This window comes from Pinus tabuliformis, chromosome 4_2, assembly GCF_031772625.1.
Source record: "Pinus tabuliformis cultivar Carrire ecotype Pingquan chromosome 4_2, CPIR1, whole genome shotgun sequence".
Lineage (NCBI taxonomy): Eukaryota > Viridiplantae > Streptophyta > Pinopsida > Pinales > Pinaceae > Pinus > Pinus tabuliformis.
Genome location: NC_142304.1, coordinates 438,064,954 through 438,087,118, shown reverse-complemented (window position 1 = coordinate 438,087,118; position 22,165 = coordinate 438,064,954). Strand labels below are relative to the sequence as shown.

Here is a 22,165-nt window from a genome sequence, read left to right as displayed (position 1 = left end):
ACAGATCATCAACTGAAGGAAACAAAAACAAGCACACAAGTGACACCATTGTTTTTGGACCAATGTCCCCAGAAAAACCCAATGTGGGAAAACCAGTGCAGCTATCTAAGGGTTTTATTATTATACAGTTTCTGAATACAATTTGGTTGCCAAAACTGGCTCACCCAACAGAGAATAGTCTCGGCAGTAGTACCTCTCTACTCTAAAGCAGATATTCTGATTGAAACCTCGGATAAACACTCCGACAGCTCCCAGCTCCAATCTGCCCCCCGAAAACCCCCAACGTCTGCCTCTAGGGACTGCGTCAACCCTTCCTGGCCCAGTGTCAGGCTTCAACCCAATAACCCTTACGTCAACCTCTGGAGGCACTGCGTTAGCCTCTAGAGCTTTTGCATCACCCACGCTGGCTCTCTGAGGCACTGCGCAGCTCCTGGATGCCTCTACGTGGGCCCTAGCTGGCTCTGCGTCCCTCTCTCCCAGTTTCTACGCTGATTCTCCCGGTACCCTCTCTGCCTCTTTGCTTCTGTATTCACTACCCCTCAGTTGCAACTCTGATCACTCTTTCCACTTCCTCAGCAAACCCTGCCCCAGAAAATTGAAATCTTGATCAACTTGGTGTATTCTCCAAGTGACCCTCAAGCCTCCTCTTATACTTTTCTCGTTGACAATTCAACAGCCGAGATTAAGTCCCTAATCAACGACTAAGATTAGATCTGGCTTGATCCATGACTTTTGGACCCTTCTAACATGGTTTTATATTAATTCACATTAATATTTTATTTTCCCTAAGTTTAGACTTAGGGACTCCATTAAAAATATTAATTATAATAATATCTCTCAAATTGTTTAGAATCTGCCCAAACCATTTCCGGGTATTGGAGATCTCATGTGCTTTAACCTCTCCACCAATTTTCATGGCTAGATCACATCCAATGCTACCCCAAATCAACACTCCCTCTTAGCGAGGACTGTGCTCTAGTAATACTCTTCACTGAGCATCACTTTGATCATCTGGCATTGGTCCTTGTGCTAATGCTAGGCCTGCTTTCCATCATCCTCTGCACTGCTGCATCATGTATTGCTACCCATGGCCTTGCCACTGCCACTGCTGCATCTATACAACAACTCCCTCTACATCCGTGTTGCTGCCCATGGTCTTGGCATTGGCACTACTGCATCTGCACTGCAACCCTTCTCATCATGCTGCTGCATTGCAACTCAGTTACTGAGAAGTAAGTAACTGATCTCCCAACTCTGATGTCTCTGTCAGGCTAAAAGCACTCCCGATGCTGAAGCTCCCTCTGTCACTGACAAGTGCTCCCTTTCTAACCTTTGTGCTGCTGCAATAACTCTGTGCATCTCGCACTACTGCCTCATGCTGTCCTGGGACTCCTGCATTGTAGCTCTCTCTATCGCTCCATCCGCATCCATCTTTACCGACACCCACTAGTCCTGCTACTCCTCTTTGGGGCTCACATAGCGAGGTATAATCTAAGAGGCTGGGTACTTGGAGGATCTTGCCCCTCATCGCATGTAGTCCGTTTAACTACAGCTCGATGTCTCCCCACTTCCGCTCAAGTGGCGTGTGAGCACTCATGGCACAGACATCATCTGTCTCCAATTCCTTCTCCGCCCTTGCTGGTGCAACCTTGGTCTCGAAAGCCTCTCCTTTGTTGTTCTTCCTCTGACACTAGCTCGCATAGTGACCCAGTTCCCCACAGTTGAAGCATTTGACCTTAGAGAGATCCTTCTTCTTTTGTTTCTCCTGCTTTCCCTCAGATGCTAGGGCATCATCCTCCTCTTCCTCCTTCTCGATTCTAATCCCCGTACCGCTACTTCCCGCCTTGCTTAGCCTTCTGATCTCTTCTTGGCGAAGAGCTGCCCACATTTCCTCCCAATCTGGAAGGGTCGCCCTACCCAGTATGCTCTGGACAAATACCTCCCAGTCTTCTGAGACTACGTTCAGGGTTGTTCTCACCATCAATTCTTAATTCGGCGTGGCTCCTATGGAAATCAGCTGATCCCAGATCTCCTTCAATCAACCGAGGAAGGGGTTTATCTATTCTCCCTTCTACATCTGGTATGACTGCAGCTGATCTTCTGGTAGCATCTTCCTCTGCACAGAAGTATGCTGATACAAATTCTTTAGGGCCTACCACATCTCATTTGCCGTATTCTACTCAGCAATGTGTCGTACAACATGGTCCTTGACCCCGTCAAGGATGATACTCTTGGCCCTCGCCATTGCATCCTTGTACTTATCGTTATCAGCCGGGTCAACTGGGACTGCTATTGTCCTTAAGGCGAATTGCTTGAGACGGTTCCTGTCTAGAACGGATAAGATTTTGGCCTTCCAGAGTCCAAACTATGAAGTTTGAGGCTCCGTCCAGTCTGTCATAGTTTCTTACCCCGTTCATTGCCATCTCGCTGCTCCTCTACTTCCCTTCTGGAAGTTCTCAGTGTGACTCCCTCCGAGCCTCGATTTCCCTCCTAGAAACCCTTCTGCCAATGTCGAGATGCCCCCACTCTGATCCTTAGTGCCACTGCACCACTGATCCGGATCTCTTGGCTAGAAACCCTCGGTAGCAACTCCCTCCTCCTTGGTCTTGCCCTGTTAGGTATTGTTCTGACTACAGTACCCCATCAGCTTTAATCTGCAACTCACCCATAGCCTCCTAAGCCCCAGCAAAATTGAAGGTTAGAGCTTCTAGACTCTGTGCAATCTTGGCACCAACAAAATCTGCACCTCCTAGCCACGGGCGTCAATCCTTCCTGACTGAGAAAGATGACCAAGCACTGCGTAGGTAGAGTCTGTGCCCCTTTGCCACTGCGCTGATCCTCTTCCTGGCTCAAACTTGATGATGCAGGCACTGCATCACCCCTTCCTTCCTGCTTTTCTGCTAGGAACAACTTCTGTCACTCGGGATAACTGTCTTCTGTTGTTGTTGCTCTGCTCGGTTGATGTCCTCAATTCTCCTGTGATCTGCAACCACGCTCTGATACCATGTTGGAATTTCTAAGTCTAACTGTTAGAAACCTTTCATGTACTTTTGATTTATTTCTACCTACTTGTTTTGATTAATTAACAAGTTATTTACCATGTAAATACTGAAAATAAATACAAGTACATGCTTAACACATTACATACCATCAACTGAAGGAAACAAAAACAATCACACAAGTGACACCGTTGTTTTTGGACCAATGTGCCTGGAAAAACCCAATGTGGGAAAACCGGTGCAACTATCTGAGGGTTTTATTATTATGCAGTTTCTGAATACAATCTGGGTGCCAAAACTGGCTCACCCAATAGAGAATAATCTCGGCAATAGTACCTCTCTACTCGGAAGTATATATTCTGGCTGAAACCCCGGATAAACACTCCGACAGCTCCCAGCTCCAATCTGCCCCACAAAAACCCCAACGTCTGCCTCTAGGGACTGCGTCAGCCCTTCCTGGCCCAGCGTCAGCCCAATAACCCCTGCGTCAACCTCTGGAGGCACTGCGTCAGCCTCTAGAGCCTCTGCGTCACCCACTCTTGGCTCTCTGAGGCACCGCGCAGGTCTTGGTTGCCTCTGCGTGGGCCCTAGCTGGCTCTGCGTGGCCTCTAGCCAGCTCTGTGTCCCTCTCTCCCTGCTTCTACGTTGATTCTCCCGATACCCTCTCTGCCTCTTTACTTCTATATTCACTGCTCCTCAGCTGCAACTCTGATCACTCTTTCGACTTCCTCAACAAACCCTACCCCAGAAAATCGAAATCTTGATCAACTCGATGTATTCTCCAAGTGACCCTCAAACCTCTTCTTATACTTTTCTCGTTGACAATTCAATGGCCAAGATTAAGTCCCTAATCAAAAGATAAGATTAGATCTGGCTTGATCCATGACTTTTGAACCCTTTTAACACAGTTTTATATTAATTCACATTAATATTTTATTTTCCCTAAGTTAGACTTAGGGACTCCATTTAAATTATTAATTATTTTAATATCTCCCAAACTGTTTAGAATCTGCCCAAACCATTTCTGGGTATTGGAGATCTCATATGCTTTAGCCTCTCGACCAATTTTCGTGGCTAGAGCACATCCCATGCTACCTCAAATCAACATATCTACCTAAGTTTTGTGGGGAGAAGCCAAGAAAACAATTGTTTACATTCAAAATTGAAGTCCTCACAGATTTCTAGACAACAGAACTCTGGAGGAAGTATTCACTGGGAAGAAGCCATCTGTAGATCATCTCCGGATCTTTAGGTGTCTTGTATATATCCATATACCAAAGGACAAAAGAAAGAAGCTAGATCCTTCAAGCATGAAGGGAACATTTGTTGGGTATAGCAACTTATCGAAAGCCTATAGGATCTACATGAAAGAAGGACATCACATAGAAGTCAGTCGTGATGTCATATTTGATGAAAGCATAGCTTTCAAGAAATCAGAGGAACTTTCCATAGACTCTGATGATGAAGAACTTCTGGTATTTGAGGAAGAAGTTGACAAAGGAGAAGAAGAATCATACCATGAAGAAGAAGGTCCTAGTGAGCCTGTTCAACCTGTGGTCATCCTTGAAACAAGGAAAAGACCTAATTGGTTGAGATCTACACTACTTGATGCAGAAGGTGTTAAAATTGGCAACTGGGGCCAAACTCCACTTTGGACAGCTCATATGATGGGGATGATAGTTTTATTAGATTCCTCTTTCCGAGAGGTGCAGGATTAATCTAAAGATCATCTCATTCTGACAAGTATAAATGGAACTATGAAGTTATTTCTTCTATGGACAAATTGTCAAGGTCGGCCAAAAGTCTAATGTAGGGTCATGAAGCCCAACAAACGTGTCTCTTCATGCTCAACGTTGCGTATATATAGAGGATTCATTTTCCTCATTTGGTCACTCATCACTCACACATATTTCTCTCTTCATCCGATTGGGTCGTACAAATTACAGGGTAGTGTATTCTTCTCCACGTGTGTGAAGGTTTGACTGAGATTTCTAATTTTTGCGTTGACAGAGTTGCAGCCAACTTTGACCAACGTTGACTGGGCAGTGTTTGAATTCGTTTGTCTACGTTTTTTGTGGGAATATCTTTGTTTGGGCAGGCTGCATATTTTGACACAGAAACCGAGATTTTTTGGGTTGTTTGACCAACGTTGACTATAGCAAATTTCACTGCAATGTTGACTTGCGTTGACTATCTTTGACCGAGAATTTCTAGATTGTTTTGGGCTAATTTGGACTGTCCCTGAAGGCCGAGTTGATTGGGTTTGACCAAGCTGATTTGGAGGAGGATTTCTGCTGGTTTGACCAGTGTTGACTTTCTGGTTAGGGCATCCTGTTGATTGCTGTTTGGTTGCACTATTTTGACAGTGTTTGGGCAAGTGAATTTTGTATGTACTCTCTCTCTGCTGAACTTTTGAAGAATAATAAGAAGATTTGGTCAAAGGGTTTTCCTCACATTAGGTTTTATTCCCTGACATCAACCAAATATTGTGTCCTCGTCTTGGCTTGTCTTCTGCTTATTGTTTATGTTCTATCTGCATTTATTATCAATGTTAATGTGATTGCTAATTTGGAAATTGATATTGGGCTAATAAGAAAATTGAAGTAAATTTCCCTTAAGCATAGAACATACCATTGTTATCTAAAATTAACATTGTATTAGAGCTGAGGTGAAGACAAAGCCCAAGCAAGAGTGAAAAGAGCAATCACTAAGAGTTGTTGGATAAGGACAAGATTCAATGGTCTCCGCATCTTGCTTCAAACCTTGATGACAAGCTCAATGATAAGTCTGATTATCATGCATGGAAGGTGTCTCTTGATTTGACTTTGGAAGAGTAGGATGTTATGGACTATGTGCAGTGAAAGATTACTGAACCTCCTTCAAATGCACCGGCTACCGCTAAGACAAAGTACAAGAAAGGTGAAGTCAAAGCTAAGAAGATAATCAAGGATTCTATTAATAAGCATTTGGTTGCATACATATCTGATTTGCACACATCTAAGGAGATGTATGACAGGTTGGTTAGCATGTTCAAAGTTAACAATGCAAACCAAGTCCTCTTTCTCAAAACAAGTTGAAGGACATAAAGAAGGGAAGAGGTGAAGATATCCAATCTTACTTCAAGAAGATTACCGAGATAAAAAATGATCTTCTTTCAATTGGAGAAGTTATTGCTGATAAGGAGCTCACTCTCATTGCCCTTGGAGATCTCCCTCGTGAATGGCATGTGTTCAACACTACTATCCTCAACAATGACAAGATTCCAGGTTTTGATGAATTGTTGACTAGATGTACTCAAGAAGAAACAAGGATGATAGAGAGAGACATGCCTTCAAATAGGAATGATCCTACTGCATTCTCCGCTCATGCTAAAAGGAAGAAAAATGTAGGTCCAAAGAAGCAATGTCAAGGAAGACCGAGATTCAAAAATGGAAGAAAGAGAAGATGCTTCATTTGTAATAGGTTTGGCCACTATGCTAGGGAGTGTCCTAATAGAAGGGATACACCTCAGGATGATGACAACAACTAACACAATAATTTCAGGGGCAACAACAATCAAAGGAATGGCAAGTTCAACAACAAAGGAAAAAGGAATGCTCTCGCTACTCAACATGGAAATGGTCAACCTCCCAAAAGATCAAGAAACTCCAGGTATGATGAATCTAATGTTGTAGATAACAAGCAAAAAGAATTTTATCTTATATCTGCTCTCTCTACTGCCTCTCCATTAGATACCTTAGGAAACTGGTTGATTGATAGTGGTGCCTCAAGGCACTTCACTGGGTATAAGGAAGCTCTTTCAAATCTAATAGAAAATTATACAAATTTGGAAATCATTCTTGGAGACAGTGCCACCTATCCCATGAAAGGAGTTGGGAATGTTACTCTTCAATTAAATCAAGGTAGCACCATTCATCTACAAGAAGTACTATATGTACCTGATCTAAAGAAGAACCTAGTATCCATCTCGACAATGGAGGACAAAGGTTTCAAGGTTGGCATTCATTAACAGAAAGGTACGTGTTTGGAAAAGAAATTTCAAAGAAGCATTTACTCTTGGATTCAGGGTTGATAGCCTATATCAAGTTGGAGGAAGCCAATTGGGAGCTATTTCTTGTGACACATCTCTTCAATCTGAATTATGGCACCAAAGGTTTGCTCATCTACATTATAAGGCTCTACCTGATGTAATGAAGATGGTGACATGTATGCCTGAATTTAAAGCAGAACATGAAGGTGTTTGTCAGGGATGTGCCGAAGGAAATCATACAAGGGGACCATTCCCCTAAAGTGATAGCAAGACTACCGACATTTTGCAATTGGTTCATTTTGATTTATCTGGCATGTTGCTCGTGGCATGTTTGGGAGGATATTTATATTATGAACTTTTTGTGGATGACTTCACTCGCAAAACTTGGATTTATTTCTTGAAGAAGAAAGACGAAGTGTTCACATGGTTCCACTCTTTCAAAGACTTGGTTAAAAATCAAACAAGGAAGAAGATCAAAATATTGAGGACCGATAATGGAACCGAATATGAATCAAATGAGTTCAATGATTGTTGCAGAGAAGCTGGCATTAAGAGGGAGACTACTATCACATATACTCTCAAGCAAAATGGAGTTGCTAAAAGGAAGAATCGTTCCGTTATAGAAGCCACCCATGCTATGCTTCATGATCAAAGTCTTTCGAAGTTCATATGGGCAGAAGCTGCCAACACTGCTGTGCATGTTCAAAATAGATGTCGTCATAAAGCCTTGGACTCCAAAACTCTCGAAGAAGTTTTCACCGATAAGAAACCTGATGTTTCTCACTTTAGAATTTTTGGTAGCCCCGCGTATTTTCATGTGCCGAAAGAAAAGAGAAGCAATGCATCTGGGAAGAAAGGAACATTTTTGGGCTATTATGTGCTTGGTCAAAGGAAAGACAAGATAAGTCATGATGTTACCTTCGATGAAGATGCTGCCCTTGGGAAGATTAGGAACCTTCCTATTCCAAGAAAGGACAAAGAAGTAGACACAAGAAACCAGGGAGAACCATAGGATGAGTTGATGCCCGATGTTGAAGGACCAATCGACCCCATTGATCCGCCTCATCATGAGCCCTCCTCCTAAAAAAGGAGACCCTTATGGCTCAGGGACACTCTTGAAGATGCCGAGAGACATATTGCACCAAGGGGGACATTTCGTGAAAGTAAGAAGCCGAATAGGTACTAAGGGTACTTAGCTGCTATGAGAACCATTGTTCAAAATGAGCCTTGCACATTTGAAGAAGCTGTGAAGCACCAAGTTTGGAAGGATTATATGAACGAAGAGTATGAGTCGATTATGAAGAATGATATGGGATGTGGTCTCTAGGCCTAAGGACAAATCCGTTGTCACCTCAAAATGGCTCTACAAGATCAAGCATGGAGTTGATGGAAGTGCTGAAAAGTTCAAGGCCAGGTTTGTTGCTCAAGGCTTCTCTCAAACAGAAGGTGTGGACTATGATCAGCTATTTGCACCAGTTGCCTGATATACCACCATCCGTTTGATTATAGCCCTTTCTGCCTTACAAGGATGGAACCTACACCAAATGGATGTCAAAACCGCCTTCTTGCATGGTTCAATTAAGGAGGAAGTCTATGTAGAACAACCAGAGGGGTTCGAAGTTCAAGATCATAAGACACATGTATGCAGGTTGAAGAAAGCCCTCTATGGGTTGAAGCAAGTTCCTCAGGCTTGGTATGAGAGGGTCGACAACTATCTGATGAAGTTGGGATTTACAAGAAGTTAAGCTGATCTAAACCTTTACTTTAAGGTTGAAAATGATAGGCCTCTCATCCTGGTACTTTATGTGGACGATTTCTTTCTGATAGGTGTAGACCCTCTCATTCATCAATGCAAGAGGGAGTTGGCTTCCGAATTCGAGATGAAGGACCTAGGATAGATGCACTACTTCCTAGGCTTGGAGGTCTAGCAAAAGCTAGGTGAGATTTTCCTTTCCCAAGGAAAATACATTATGAAGCTACTTGAAAGATTTGGGATGGTGGATTGTAAGTCCGTGACTACTTCGATGGAACTTAACTTCAAGAAGTAATGCAAAAGTGCTGCTGGGCCTGATTTGGGAAATCCTTTTGAGTATCGTCAACTTGTGGGGGCCCTGATGTTCTTAGTGAACTCCTATACAGACATATGCTTTGCACTGGATACATTGAGTCAGTTTATGGTAGAGCGTCATCACATACATTGGATTGCTGCCAAGAATCTTCTGAGATATCTTCAGGGCACAATCACCTATGGACTGAGATACACTGCTGGAAATGTGAGGCTCCATGGTTATTCTGATGCTAACAGGGCTGGCAGTGTGGTGGATCGTAAGAGCACATCGAGAGGTTGCTTCTCACTAGGTTCTGCTTCGATATCCTGGATGAGCAGGAAGGAGAAATCGGTTACTTTGAGCACTACGAGGCTGAATATATTGCTGCTAGATGGCCTCTTGTGAAGCTGTTTGGTTGAGGAAGCTCTTTAGTGAGCTATTTGGACATGTGCTGGATACCATCATGATCTTTTGCGACAACCAAAGTGGGATTCGTCTTTCTGAGAATCTGTGTTTCATGACTGCTCCAAGCATATTGATATTAGGTCGCAAATATTCTTACAAAGCCCCTAGGGAAGGTCAAATTCTTAACCTTCTGTGAACGACTTGGAGTTGTGGAGAGACCCTCTTATGAGGGTCCCATCTGAGTTGGATATTGAACTCTGGGAGCTCCGAGGGGCTTGGGGTTACTTCTTGGAGCTATGAGCAACCATAGGGTGAGTGGTTCACCTTCCCCTTGTGGTGTGCTATGTAGAGGGTGAGTGGTTCACCTTCTCCATTGATACCTCATGATGGTTGATATATGCATAGGATGAGTGGTTCACCTTCTCCTATCGATACATCCTACCCATGCAGTTCAAGACTCATGGGGAGTACCTCTCATTTGGCCAATGAGTAGGGAAATGAGGATAGCGACCATAGTACTACCGATGGATGTGTTGAAGTTTCTAAGCTTACTTAGAAACCCTCCATGCATTTTATCTGATTTATTCCTACCTACTTGTTATTTTACTTAACAAGTTATTTACAATGTAAATACTGAAAAATAAACACTAGTGCATGCTCAACATATTACAGATCAACAACTAAAGGAAACAGAAACAATCACACCATATGACACCATTATTTTTGGACTAATGTCCTCGGAAAAACCCAATGTGGGAAAACTGGTGCAGATATCTGAGGGTTTTCTTATTAAGCAATATCAGAGTACAATCTGGGTGCCGAAACTAGTCTACCCAACAGAGAATTTCCTTGGCAGTAATACCTCTCAGTTTGAGACAAAACTCCTGGCTGAAACCCCGGATAATCCTTCCGGCAGCTCATCAGAATCTGCCCCATAAACCCGAGCGTTAGCCTTTTCTGGACTGCGTCAGCCCCTCTCTGCCCAGCGCTGGCCCTACGTCACCTCAGATGGGTCTGCATCAGCCTTAAGAGGCCTTGCGTCAGCCCTTTGGCCTTCTGCGTCAACAACGCTGGCCTCTCTGAGGCTCTGTGCAGCTCCGGCTGCCTCTTTGTGGCCCTGCGTGAGCTCTGGCTTGCTCTGCGTCACTCTCCCCGACTACTCCGCTGCTCTCCCGACACTATCTCTGCCTCTCTGTCTCTCTGTACTCAATGCCCCTCAGCTAGAACTCCCGATCACTAATTCTATCTCTCTTAGCAAACCCCGCTCTAGAGAATAGAATGACTGATCGCTCTGGTGTGTCCTCCAAGTGACCCTCAAGCCTCCTCTTATATTTTTCCTGTTAACATATCAACGACTGAGATTAAGTCCCTAATCAACGACTAAGATTAGATCTGGCTTGATCCATGTCTTTTGGACCATTCTAACACGGTTTCATATTAATTCACATTAATATTTTAATTTCCTTAAGTTTAGACTTAGGGACTCCATTAAAAATATTAATTATTTTAATCTCCTGAATTGCTTATAATCTGCCCAAACCCTTTCTAGGTATTGGAGATCTCATGTGCCCCAACCTCTCCACCAAATTTCGTGGCTAGAGCACATCCGATGCTACCCCAAATCAACACTCCCTCTTAGCGAGCACTGTGCTCTAGAATACTCCTCACTGAGTATTACTCTGATCATCCGGCATCGGTCCCTATGCTGATGCTAGGCCGGCTGCCCACCATCTTTGCACTGCTATATCCTGTACTGCTGCCCATGGTTCTGCCACTGCCACTGCTACATCTGTACGACAGTTCCCTCTACATCCGTGCTACTGCTAATCCTTTCTCCCAACATTGCATCTGCACTACACCTCCTCTCATCATTTTGCATCGTGCTGCCCATTGTTGCACTGCAACTCAGTTACTAAGAAGTAAGTAACTGATCTCCCAATCTGACCTCTCTGTTGGGCTAGAGACACCCGCTAATGCTGAAACTCCCTCTGCTGCTGACAAGTGCTCCCTCTCTGACCTTTGCGTTGTTGCAACAACTCCCTGCATCTTGTACCATTGCACACCTCTCTGTGCCATCCTGCACTGGTGCAACACTCCCGTGCCTCTCACACCGTTGCAGCCTGCTAGCCTCACGCTGTCCTAGGACTCCTACACTATAGCTCTCTCTGTCGTTCCATCCGCATCCGTCTCTACCCGATTCAGCCAGTCCTGCTACTCCTCTTTGGGGCTCCCATAGCAAGGTCTAATCCAAGAGGCTGGGTACCTCGAGGATCCTGCCTCTCATCGCCTGTAGTCCGCCTGACTACAGCTCGATGTCTCCCCACTTTCGCTCAAGTGGTGCGTGTTCACTCATGGCACAGTGATCATTTGTCAACACTTTCTTCTCTGCCCTTGTTGGCGCTGCCTAAGTCTCGGAAGACTCTCCTTTACTCTTCTTCCTTGGACACTGGGTCGCATAATGACCCAGTTCCCCATAGTGGAAGCACTTGATCTTGGAGAGATCCTTCTTCCGCTTTTCCTGCTTTCCCTCAGATGCTAGGGTAACATCTTCCTCCTCCTGTTTGACTTTGATCCCCTTGCTGCTGCTACCCGTCTTCGACTGTCGTCTGATCTCTTCCTGGCAAAGAGTTGCCCACATCTTGTCCCAATGTGGGAGAGTCCCTCTGCCCAACATACTCTGGACAAATACCTCCCGGTCTTCTGAGACAGCATTCAGGGTTGTCCTCACCATCAACTCCTGATCTAATGTGGCTTCTATAGCAGTCAACTGATCTCGAATCTCATTCAGTCCATTGAGGAAGGTGTTAATCAGTTCTCCTTTCTTCATCTGATATGACCTCAACTGATTCTCATGTAGCGTTCTTCTCTGCATAGAAGTATGTTGGTACAATTTCTTGAGAGCCTCCCACATCTCATATGTCGTTTCCTTCTCGGCAATGTGTGCTACTACATGATTCTTGACCCCGTCAAGGATGGTGCTCTTGGCTCTCGCCATTGCCTCCTCATACTTGTCATTTTCATTGGGGTCGACTAAGATAGCTATTACCTTCAAGGTGAAGTTCTTGACACGATTTCTGTCAAGTACGGATAAGATTTTGGTCTTCTAGACTGCGAAGTTGACGCTCCGTCTAGTCTATCCTGGTCTCTTACTCCGTGTAGTGCCATGACGCTCTTCTATTTCCCTCGTGGAAGTTCTCTGTTCGACTCCTCCAAGTCTCTACTTCCTGTTTGGAAGTTCTCTTCTGGACTCCCTCTGAGTCCCGATTTTCCTCCTAGAAATTCTTCTACTGCTGTCGAGATGCCCCCTACTCCGATCGTCTTGTGCAACCACACCACTGATCCGGGTTCCTCAGCTAGAAAACCTCGGCAACAACTCCCTCCTCTTGGCCTTGCTCTGTCAGGTACTATTCTGACTACAGTAACTCACCAGCTACACTCTGCAATATTCCCACAGCGTTCTAAACCCCAACAACCTGAAGGTGAGTGCTCCTAGGCTCTGTGCAATCCCGACACCAGCAACCCGGCCTCCTCAACCAATTACGTCAGCCCTCCCAGCTTTTGCATGGCTTTGCGTGAGGCTCCCTTTGCCAACCTTAGCCTCTGCACTGTCTCTTCCCAGCTCACCCTTTATGATGCAGGCACTGCGTCACCCTTCCTTGTTGGTGCTCTGCTAGAAACAACTTCTATCACCTCGGGGCAACTTTTTTTCTACTGCTATTGCTCTGCTTGATTGATTTCCTTAGTCCTCCTGTGATCTACAATCACACTCTGATACCATGTTGAAGTTTCTAAGCTTACTTAGTTAGAAACCCTCCATGCATTTTATCTGATTTATTCCTACCTACTTGTTATTTTACTTAACAAGTTATTTACAATGTAAATACTAAAAAATGAACGCTAGTGCATGCTCAACATATTACAAATCAAAAACTAAAGGAAATAAAAACAATCACACCATATGACACCATTATTTTTGGACCAATGTCCCTGGAAAAACCCAATGTGGGAAAACCGGTGCAGCTATCTGAGGGTTTTTTTATTAAGCAATATCAGAGTACAATATGGGTGCCGAAACTGGCCTACCCAACAGATAATTTCCTTGGAAGTAATACCTCTTAGTTTCAGATAAATCTCCTGGTTGTAACCCCGGATAATACTTCCGGCAGCTCCTCAGTACCAATCTACCCCAGAAACCCCAACGTCAGCCTTTTCTGGACTGCGTCAGCCCCTCTCTGCCCAATGTTGGCCCTGCGTCACCTCGGATGGGTCCGCATCAGCCTTAGGAGGCCTTGCGTCAGCCCTCTGGCCCCCTGTGTCAACAATACTGGCCTCTCTGAGGCTTTGCGCAGCTCCTGGTTTCCTCTGCATGGCCCTGCATGAGCTCTGGCTGGCTCTACGTCACTCTCCCTTGCTATGGCATTGCTCTCCTGGCACTATCTCTGCTTCTCTATCTCTTTGTACTCAATGCCCCTCAGCTGCAACTCCTGATCACTAATTCTATCTCTCTTAGCAAACCCTGCTCTAGAGAATAGAATGATTGATCACTCTGGTGTGTCCTCCAAGTGACCCTCAAGCCTCCTCTTATACTTTCTCTGTTGACATATCAACGGTCGAGATTAAGTCCTTAATCAAAGGCTAAGATTAGATCTGGCTTGATCCATGTCTTTTGGACCATTCTAACGCAATTTCATATTAATTCACATTAATATTTTAATTTCCCTAAGTTTAGACTTAGGGACTCCATTAAAAATATTTATTATTTTAATATCTCCTGAACTGCTTAGAATTTTCCCAAACCCTTTCTGGGTGTTGGAGATCTCATGTACCCCAACCTCTCCACCAAATTTTGTGGCTAGAGCACATCCGATGCTACCCCAAATCAACAGGATGCATTTTGTACTACTATACTCTCTATGCTAGGATGTTTGATATTGATCTGGGATCAATTCAGACTGACTTCGGGTTAGTGGAGAGTGGTATGATACACTCTCGATCATTTCCTCTTCATTATTTCTTCATGGTTCAGCAGAGTAGAGCAGGGACGCCAAAGATGGTACAGATTGTCAGATGGTTTAGTAGGTGGATTTCTCTCTAGTTGAAACTTGAGAGAGAGTGTTAAAATTGGAAACTAGGGCCAAACTCCACCTTGGACAACTCATATGATGGAGATGATATTTTTATTGGATTCCCCTTTCCAAGAGGTGCAGGATTGATCTACAGAACATCTCATTCTGACAAGTATAAATGGAATTATGAATTTATTTCTTTTATGGACAAATTGTCAAGGTCGGCCAGAATTCTAATGTAGGCTCATGAAGCCCAACAGACGTGTCTCTACACTCTCAACATTGTGTATATATAGAGGAGTCATTTTCCTCATTTGGTCACTCATCACTCACATCTTTCTCTCTCTTCATCTGATTGGGTCATACAAATTACAGGGCAACCTATTATTCTCCACACATGCAAAGGTTTGACTAAGATTTTTGATTTCTGCGTTGACCGAGTTGCAGCCAGCTTTGACCAGCGTTGACCAGGCAGTGTTTGAATTTGTTTGAATGTGTTTTTTGTGGGAATATCTCTGTTTCGGCAGGCTGCATATTTTGGCACAGAAACTGAGATTCAACATTGACCTCTGTTGACCATCTTTGACCGAGAATTTCTAGGCTATTTAGGGCTGTTTTGGACTGTCCCTGAAGGCCGAGTTGATTGGGTTTGACCGAGCTAATTTGGGGGAGAATTTCTGTTGGTTTGACTAGTGTTGACTTTCTGGTTAGGGCATCCTATTGATTGCTGTTTGGCTGGACTATTTTGACAGTGTTTGGGCGAGTGAATTTTGTATGATGTACTCTCTCTCTGTGCTGAACTTTTGAAGAATAATAAGAAGATTTGATCAAAGAGTTTTCCCCATATTGGGGTTTTCTTCCCTGGCATCCGCCAAATGTTATGTCCTCTTGTCTTGGCTTGTCTTCTGCTTATTGTTTATGTTCTGTCTGCATTTACTATTAATGTTAATGTGATTGCCAATCTGGAAATTGATATTGGGCTATAATAAAATTGAAGTAATTTGCTCTTAAGCATAGAACATACCATTGTTATCTAAAATTAATAGAAGGTCATGGGACAATGAAAGGATCATTTAGAGAAAACAAGAAACCCAAGAGATATTCTATGTATGCTACATACATGACATGTTGATTTGGGGTAGCGTCGGATGTGCTCTAGCTATGAAAATTGGTGGAGAGGCTAAAGCACATGAGATCTCCAAGACCCAGAAATGGTTTGGGCAGATTCTAATCGGTTTGAGAGATATTAAAATAATTAATATTTTTAATGGAGTTCCTAAGTATAAACTTAGGAAAAATAAGATATTAATGGGTATTAATATAAAAGTAGGTTAGAAGGTTCCAAAAGTCATGGATCAAGCCAAATCTAATCTTAGTTGTTGATTAGAGATTTAATCTCAGTCGTTGATGGATCAATGAGAAAAGTATAAGAAGAAGCTTGAGGGTCAATTGGAGAACACACCAAAGTGATCAGTCATTCGATTTTATAGAGCGGGGTTTGCGAAGAGAAATCGAATCAGTGATTAGCAACAAGGGGTAGTGAATACATAGCAGAGAGGCAAAGTTGGTACCAGAGAGAGCGCAAAGCCCAGAGAGGTTGATGCAGAGGCTGCTAGGTGCTATGCAGAGGTAGTTGGGAGTTGCGCAAAGCCAAGAGAGGCCAACGTGGGTGACACAAAGGGTCTAAGGGATGACGCAGAGGCTTCAGTGGCTACACAGAGGCTAGCAAAGCTGACGTAGGGCCAAGAGGCAGCGCTGGGAAGATTTTCGTGGGGCAGACTGGGTGCTAGTGAGCTGGGAAGATTGACGCAGAGCAATGGAAGCTGCAATTTTTGTTGTGGGATCATTCATCCTGTGATTGATCAATCGAAATATCTGTCTCCGAGGAGAGGTACTACTGTCGAGGGCATTCTCTGTTGGGTGAGCCATTTCTGGCACCCTAGTTGTATTATGAAAATTGCATAATAATAAAACCCTCTGAATAGTTGCACCGGTTTTCCCCATTGGGTTTTTCTGGGGACATTGGTTCAAAAATAACGGTGTCACTTGTGTGCTTGTTTTCTTTTAGTTGATAATTTGTAGATGTTGATACTGTACTTGTATTTATTTTCAGTATTTACATGGTAAATAACTTGTTAAGTAATTATACAAGTAGGAAGAAATAAACCAGATAGTACAGGAAGAATTTCTAACGCGTTAAACTTAGAAATTCCAACATGACAAAACTAATAGAAGCAAAACCATCCACTTTCGAAGAGGCTGTAAATAATCATGAATGGAAAGATGCCATGAATGGAGAGTATCAATCTATAATGAAGAATGGAGTCTGAGAGATTGTACCTAGGCCTGAAGACAAATTTGTGGTAACTTCCAAGTGGATCTACAAGATCAAACATGCGGTAGTTGAAAGTATAGATAAGTATAAAGCAAGATTTGTGGCTAGGGGCTTCTCTCAACTAGAAGGCATCGACTATGAAGAGACATTTGCTCCAACAAAAAGATATACAACGATTCGATCATTAGTCTCTTTGGCAGCATTGATGGGATGGAACATCCACCAAATGGATGTCAAGACTGCTTTTCTGAATGGCACAATAGATGAAGAAATCTATATAGAGCAACCCTTGGGATTCGAAGTTAAAGATAGAAAGGCATATGTTTGTAGATTGAAGAAAGCATTATATGGCCTCAAGCAAGCACCAAGGGCATGGTATGCTAGAATGGATGCATACCTACAAAGAATAGGCTTCACAAAAAGTTTTGCTGATCCGAACCTTTATATCAAGGTTGTAGATGGAGAACTTGTAATCATTCTTCTATATGTAGATGATCTTCTCTTGACAGGTGTAGAAGGTTGAATTGAAGAATGTAAGAAGCAACTAACAGTAGAATTTGACATGAAAGATCTTGGGCTGATGCATTACTATTTGGGACTAGAAGTCTGGTATGGACCTGATGAAGTTTACTTGGGTCAAGGAAAGTACGTGATCAAGATGCCGAAGAGGTTTGACATGATGGATTGCAAACCTATTATCACTCCGATGATCACAAACTTGTAGAGATTGAGAAGTTCCGAATCAAGCCCTGTGGATCCTTCCAAGTATAGGCAACTTATTGGCTCATTAATGTACTTGGTGAATACTCGACAAGACATATGCTTTGTAGTAAATGTTCTTAGTCAATTCCAAGTGGAGCCGAAGCATGATCATTGGGTAGCAACAAAACATATTCTAAGATATCTGCGAGGAACCATCCACTATTGTCTAAAGTATGATAGAAGGAATGATGTCCAACTGATTGGATATATATATTCTAACTGGGGAGGCAGTGAGCAAGATGGAAAGAGCACTATAGGAGGATGTTTCAGTTTGGGATCCTCCATGGTCTCATGGATGAGAAGAAAGCAAGACACAGTTGCTTTGAGTAATGCTGAGGCTGAATATGTTACAACCTGTGAAGTAAGCAAAGAAGCAGTATGGTTAAGGAAGCTGCTATCCGACCTATTTGAAGGACCAATGAACCCTACAATGATACTTTGTGATAACACCAGTTGTATACGTTTGTCTGAAGATCTAGTGTTTCATGGAAAGACAAAGAATATAAACAAGTATCACTATATTCGAGAGCTAGTGCAAAATGGTGTGCTGCAGCTATAGTATATCTCCACTGATGAGCAGGTAGCTGACATATTGACAAAGTCACTTCCGAACAAGAAGCTTGTGTACTTGAGAGACAAGCTTGGTTTGGTTGATGTATCCTCCCTAATTGAGAGGGAGAGATAGACACTACATTCTTGTCTTCACTTGGGAAGAAAGAATGGAGGATTGGGTAACCATCTAGCATTTGATACTCTTTGAGAATGTGGTAGGGAATTCAAGACCAGAGTAGTTGTGGACCGATATTCTTTGAGGACTAGCTATCCAAGATAAGAATAGTCCAAAGGAAAGTCATACTCGATGAACACCTGGGTGGAGTATGTACCTTGAGAGACAATGATGGCAGTGTCTATAAATCATTGGTCTCGCTAACATTGTGTTTTGATCTTGTTGAGAGATAGAATTGTTAGTCAAGGCCTTGCTATATGACAATGCTGGTTAAATATGATACTAGACAGATGGGTTACCAATCCGACTCTTTTTATGAGATGTCTTCAGATTGAGAATGACCATGTACCTCTTATGAATACCTCCATAGTTAAGAGGGAGTGTTGAAAAATGTGTGACTAAGTTCGGTCTTCGTAAGTATGAAATGTATTCTTGTAAATTATAAAATAAAAAGAAATTATTATTATTGGAGCATGGGTTTCATGCTCAAGTTCTTTTATTTTATAGGTCAAGCACCCATTGAGTGCTTCTAGGGTTTGTCCTAGGTCTAAGAGTCATTATCATATATTTAAGACCCTAATAGGCACATTGTATCTTGTAAAGAAAAAATATTTTTGTCTTTAAAGTGTTGAAATGCCCTCCAAGATCAAGTCAACCTAGAAGTTGTCATGTCGGCCCAAGTGAAGAGCCCCGTCTACCCTTGAAGAGGCCTATATAAAGAAAGGAAATCGTCCCCTAAAGGATCACTTACTCATCTCTCATTCTATGTGAAGAACAGGATAAGTAGAGGTTGAAGAATAAGGATGAAGACGAGGTCGAAGGAAGTCGAATTGCTTGGGCTAGTTCTCTCTTCCACGAGCAAGTCAAAGCTAGGGTATCTACGCAAGGGTTATATTTGGTTCAATCTTGGAAGGAAGAGAGAAAAGAAGGCAAGCGAAGGTCACTTAGGGTGTCTCTCTAGCCCTAAGTCTCAAGGAAAGGCAAGTGAAGGGAAGAAGAGGCCATACAAAGAAGATCGAAGTCTCCAAGAGGGGCAACAACAGTTGCAGCAGTTGCAGGGGAGATAGAATTTTGGATATGCAGTAGGAGGCCAAAGTTTTTGCAGTAGGAGGCTGAGTTGATCTTGATCTTGGAGGGTATTTGTCTAAGTCACAAGGTCTTGGTATTCATCAATTGAAGGATCTATAAAAAGAGAAGAGATTTAAGTGTTTTCCCCTCAAGAGGAGGGGTTTTTGGCCTTGGCTTGCTGCCTATATAATGTGCCACTGTTCTTATTGTGTTTGGTAGTTGTTTGATGTATCTCACATTAAAATAATAAGGATCAAAGCTAATAAGATAAAGATAACACAAATAGTTATCAGGTTAAAGAGAATTAACATATTCATTGCCCTATTGAATTCTCAACACATTCAGTAGGTATGTCCACAACATGTTGTCGATGTCATAACAAACAATGCTGCAAATTATGTTGTCGCTGGTAAGATTCTTATGGAGAGGACATAGGATTCTTGTGCTACACATGGCATTGACTTGATGTTGGAGGACATAGGAAAAAATCTTTTTGTCAAGGATATTGTTGAATCCTCAAAAAGCATTACAAAATTTATATATAATTGTGCATCTTTGCTTCATTTGATGAGAACATTCACCAACAACAAGGAGTTGGTGCACCCTGCCATTACAGGATTTTCCACTAACTTCATATCTCTTCAATCCCTCTTGAATTCTATGTGGGATGTGGAAAGAATGTTTCTTTTAGAGGAGTAGCGTGCTTTGTCATATAGCCGCAAACCAGAGGGAAAGGCCATATGCAGGCTAATTTTATATCAAGAAAGCTTCTGGGTAGGAATACAGGGAGGTGTGTAATATCACTGAACCTTTGGTAAATATTCTATGATTAGTTGATGGAGACAAGCCTGTAATGGGCTACTTGTATGAAGCCCTGGATAGGGCCAAAAAATCCATTCGTAGCTATTATGATGATAAGGGGGATGAGGAGTTTGAGAAACAACAACTCATATGGGCAGTGATTGTTGAGCGATGGAACAATACACTCCATCATCCCATTCATGCTGCAAGGATCTACCTGAACCCTGCATTTTCTTACTCTTGTGGTTTCATATTTGATGCTGAGGTCATGGATGGATTCTCTCCTGTGTTCAGAAAATGGTGTCATCTCCAGCAGAACATGCAGAAATCTCCAAAGAAATGAAGATATACAGGATGAGAGTTGGCACATTTAGCTTTAACGTAGCTATCCATGATAGGAAAACCAAAATGCCAAGTAAGCTTTAGTTTGTTGCAATTTTCAAATTTCATTGTCTCTTCAAAGTTCATACTTTGCTTCAACTTTCAAATTTCATTCTTTTCTTATGCTTCTCTTATTTCTTGTAGATGCCTGGTGGAGAAACTATGGTGACAGAGTACCCAATCTCCAAAAGCTTGCCATTCGAATGCTCAACCAAACATGTAGCTCCTTCGAAGGCGAGTGCAACAAGACTGTGTTTGAAAAAACACATACAAAGAAGTGCAACAGGTTAAAAATTTTCCAATTAATTTTTTGAATTCATTAAATAATAAAAAATATAATTTATTATTTTTATAATTGTTAATTTATAATTTATAGTTATTTATTATATTTCCTCTGCCCCATTTTCTCGCAAAAGGGGTAAAGTGTTAGGATATTCCGACACATAGGAAATAGTTAAGTATAACTTGGTCTATTGTAGAGTTAGGTAAAGTGTGTTTCTTTACTATGTACTTTTGTAACTTACAATCCGACGGTCACGATATGTTCTATACATGAAGTGATTTGACGATTCATTCTCTCCTCGGTATTACCGACACTTGATCCGTGGCTTAACACCCAATTGGTCCATGATCTCTATTTAAAGAGCATGGAGGGTCATTTGTAAGGTGACCGTTCATGAGAGAAGCTTATGTAATTTTTCTTTCTTTTACATTAATAAATTTCCTGAAGTGGCCGCGTTGGCTCAGGCCGTGGACTGTTTCCCTCTTTGAGGGTTTTAACCATGTCAAGAATATTGGTGTATTGATCTGTGATCTGTTTGTGAGTGGTGTCCTTTGGTGTTCTATCTGAGGAACTTACCCTGTAAATTCCTACATGGCATCAGAGTTATTTGAGGGCCGCATCCGTTGGTGATACATATCCGAAGCCGGTACAACTGCATCCGACTGTCATTTCTTAGATATACCATTTTTGACCGCTTTTGGGCTGAGAGGACTACTCTATTGTGTTACAAGCACCTGTTCCAGTGAGGAACCCCTTTTGTTTCACGCGAAAAGGTTTCCGGTAGCCCTAGCTACGCCATTTTTAAAATCTAAAGGTATATAGTCTTTATTTACAATTTTAGTTATTTATCTCTGTTTATTTTGGTTTATTTATCTCTTTGTTTTTTATTACCAGATCTATACCTTTCATTTCTGCGTATGCTCTTTGCCCTGCGACTCTGTGCGATCTAGGCAAATTAGAAACAGAAAGGAAAGATTTTTCTCATGCGTATGCTCTTTTCTGCCACACCTTAGTGTGATCTTGGAAAATTAGAAACATTGAGGAAAATATTTAGTTTCCGACAAAATCTAACTTCAAGCTGTAAGGTTTGGTCTTTTTTTGCATGTCCATTTTGGATTGTGTGGTTTTTTGTTTTGTAGGCAAAAAGGGCTTTCTCAAGCAAGCCCGCACTCCAAAGCTTCAACGACTAAACAAAAAGAAATCCCTTTCTCTTTTCCAAAAATTACTAACCTTTTAAACTAGCTCTCTTGATCCAAAGTT

At 42.4% G+C, this 22,165-nt stretch overlaps 1 protein-coding gene across 2 annotated transcripts in view; it reads left to right on the top strand.

The window, feature by feature from the left end:
- The window catches only part of LOC149169838 (uncharacterized protein ycf23-like), a 293,608-nt gene that overhangs the window by 250,003 nt on the left and 21,440 nt on the right, over positions 1-22,165 (top strand). The window lies entirely within an intron of this gene.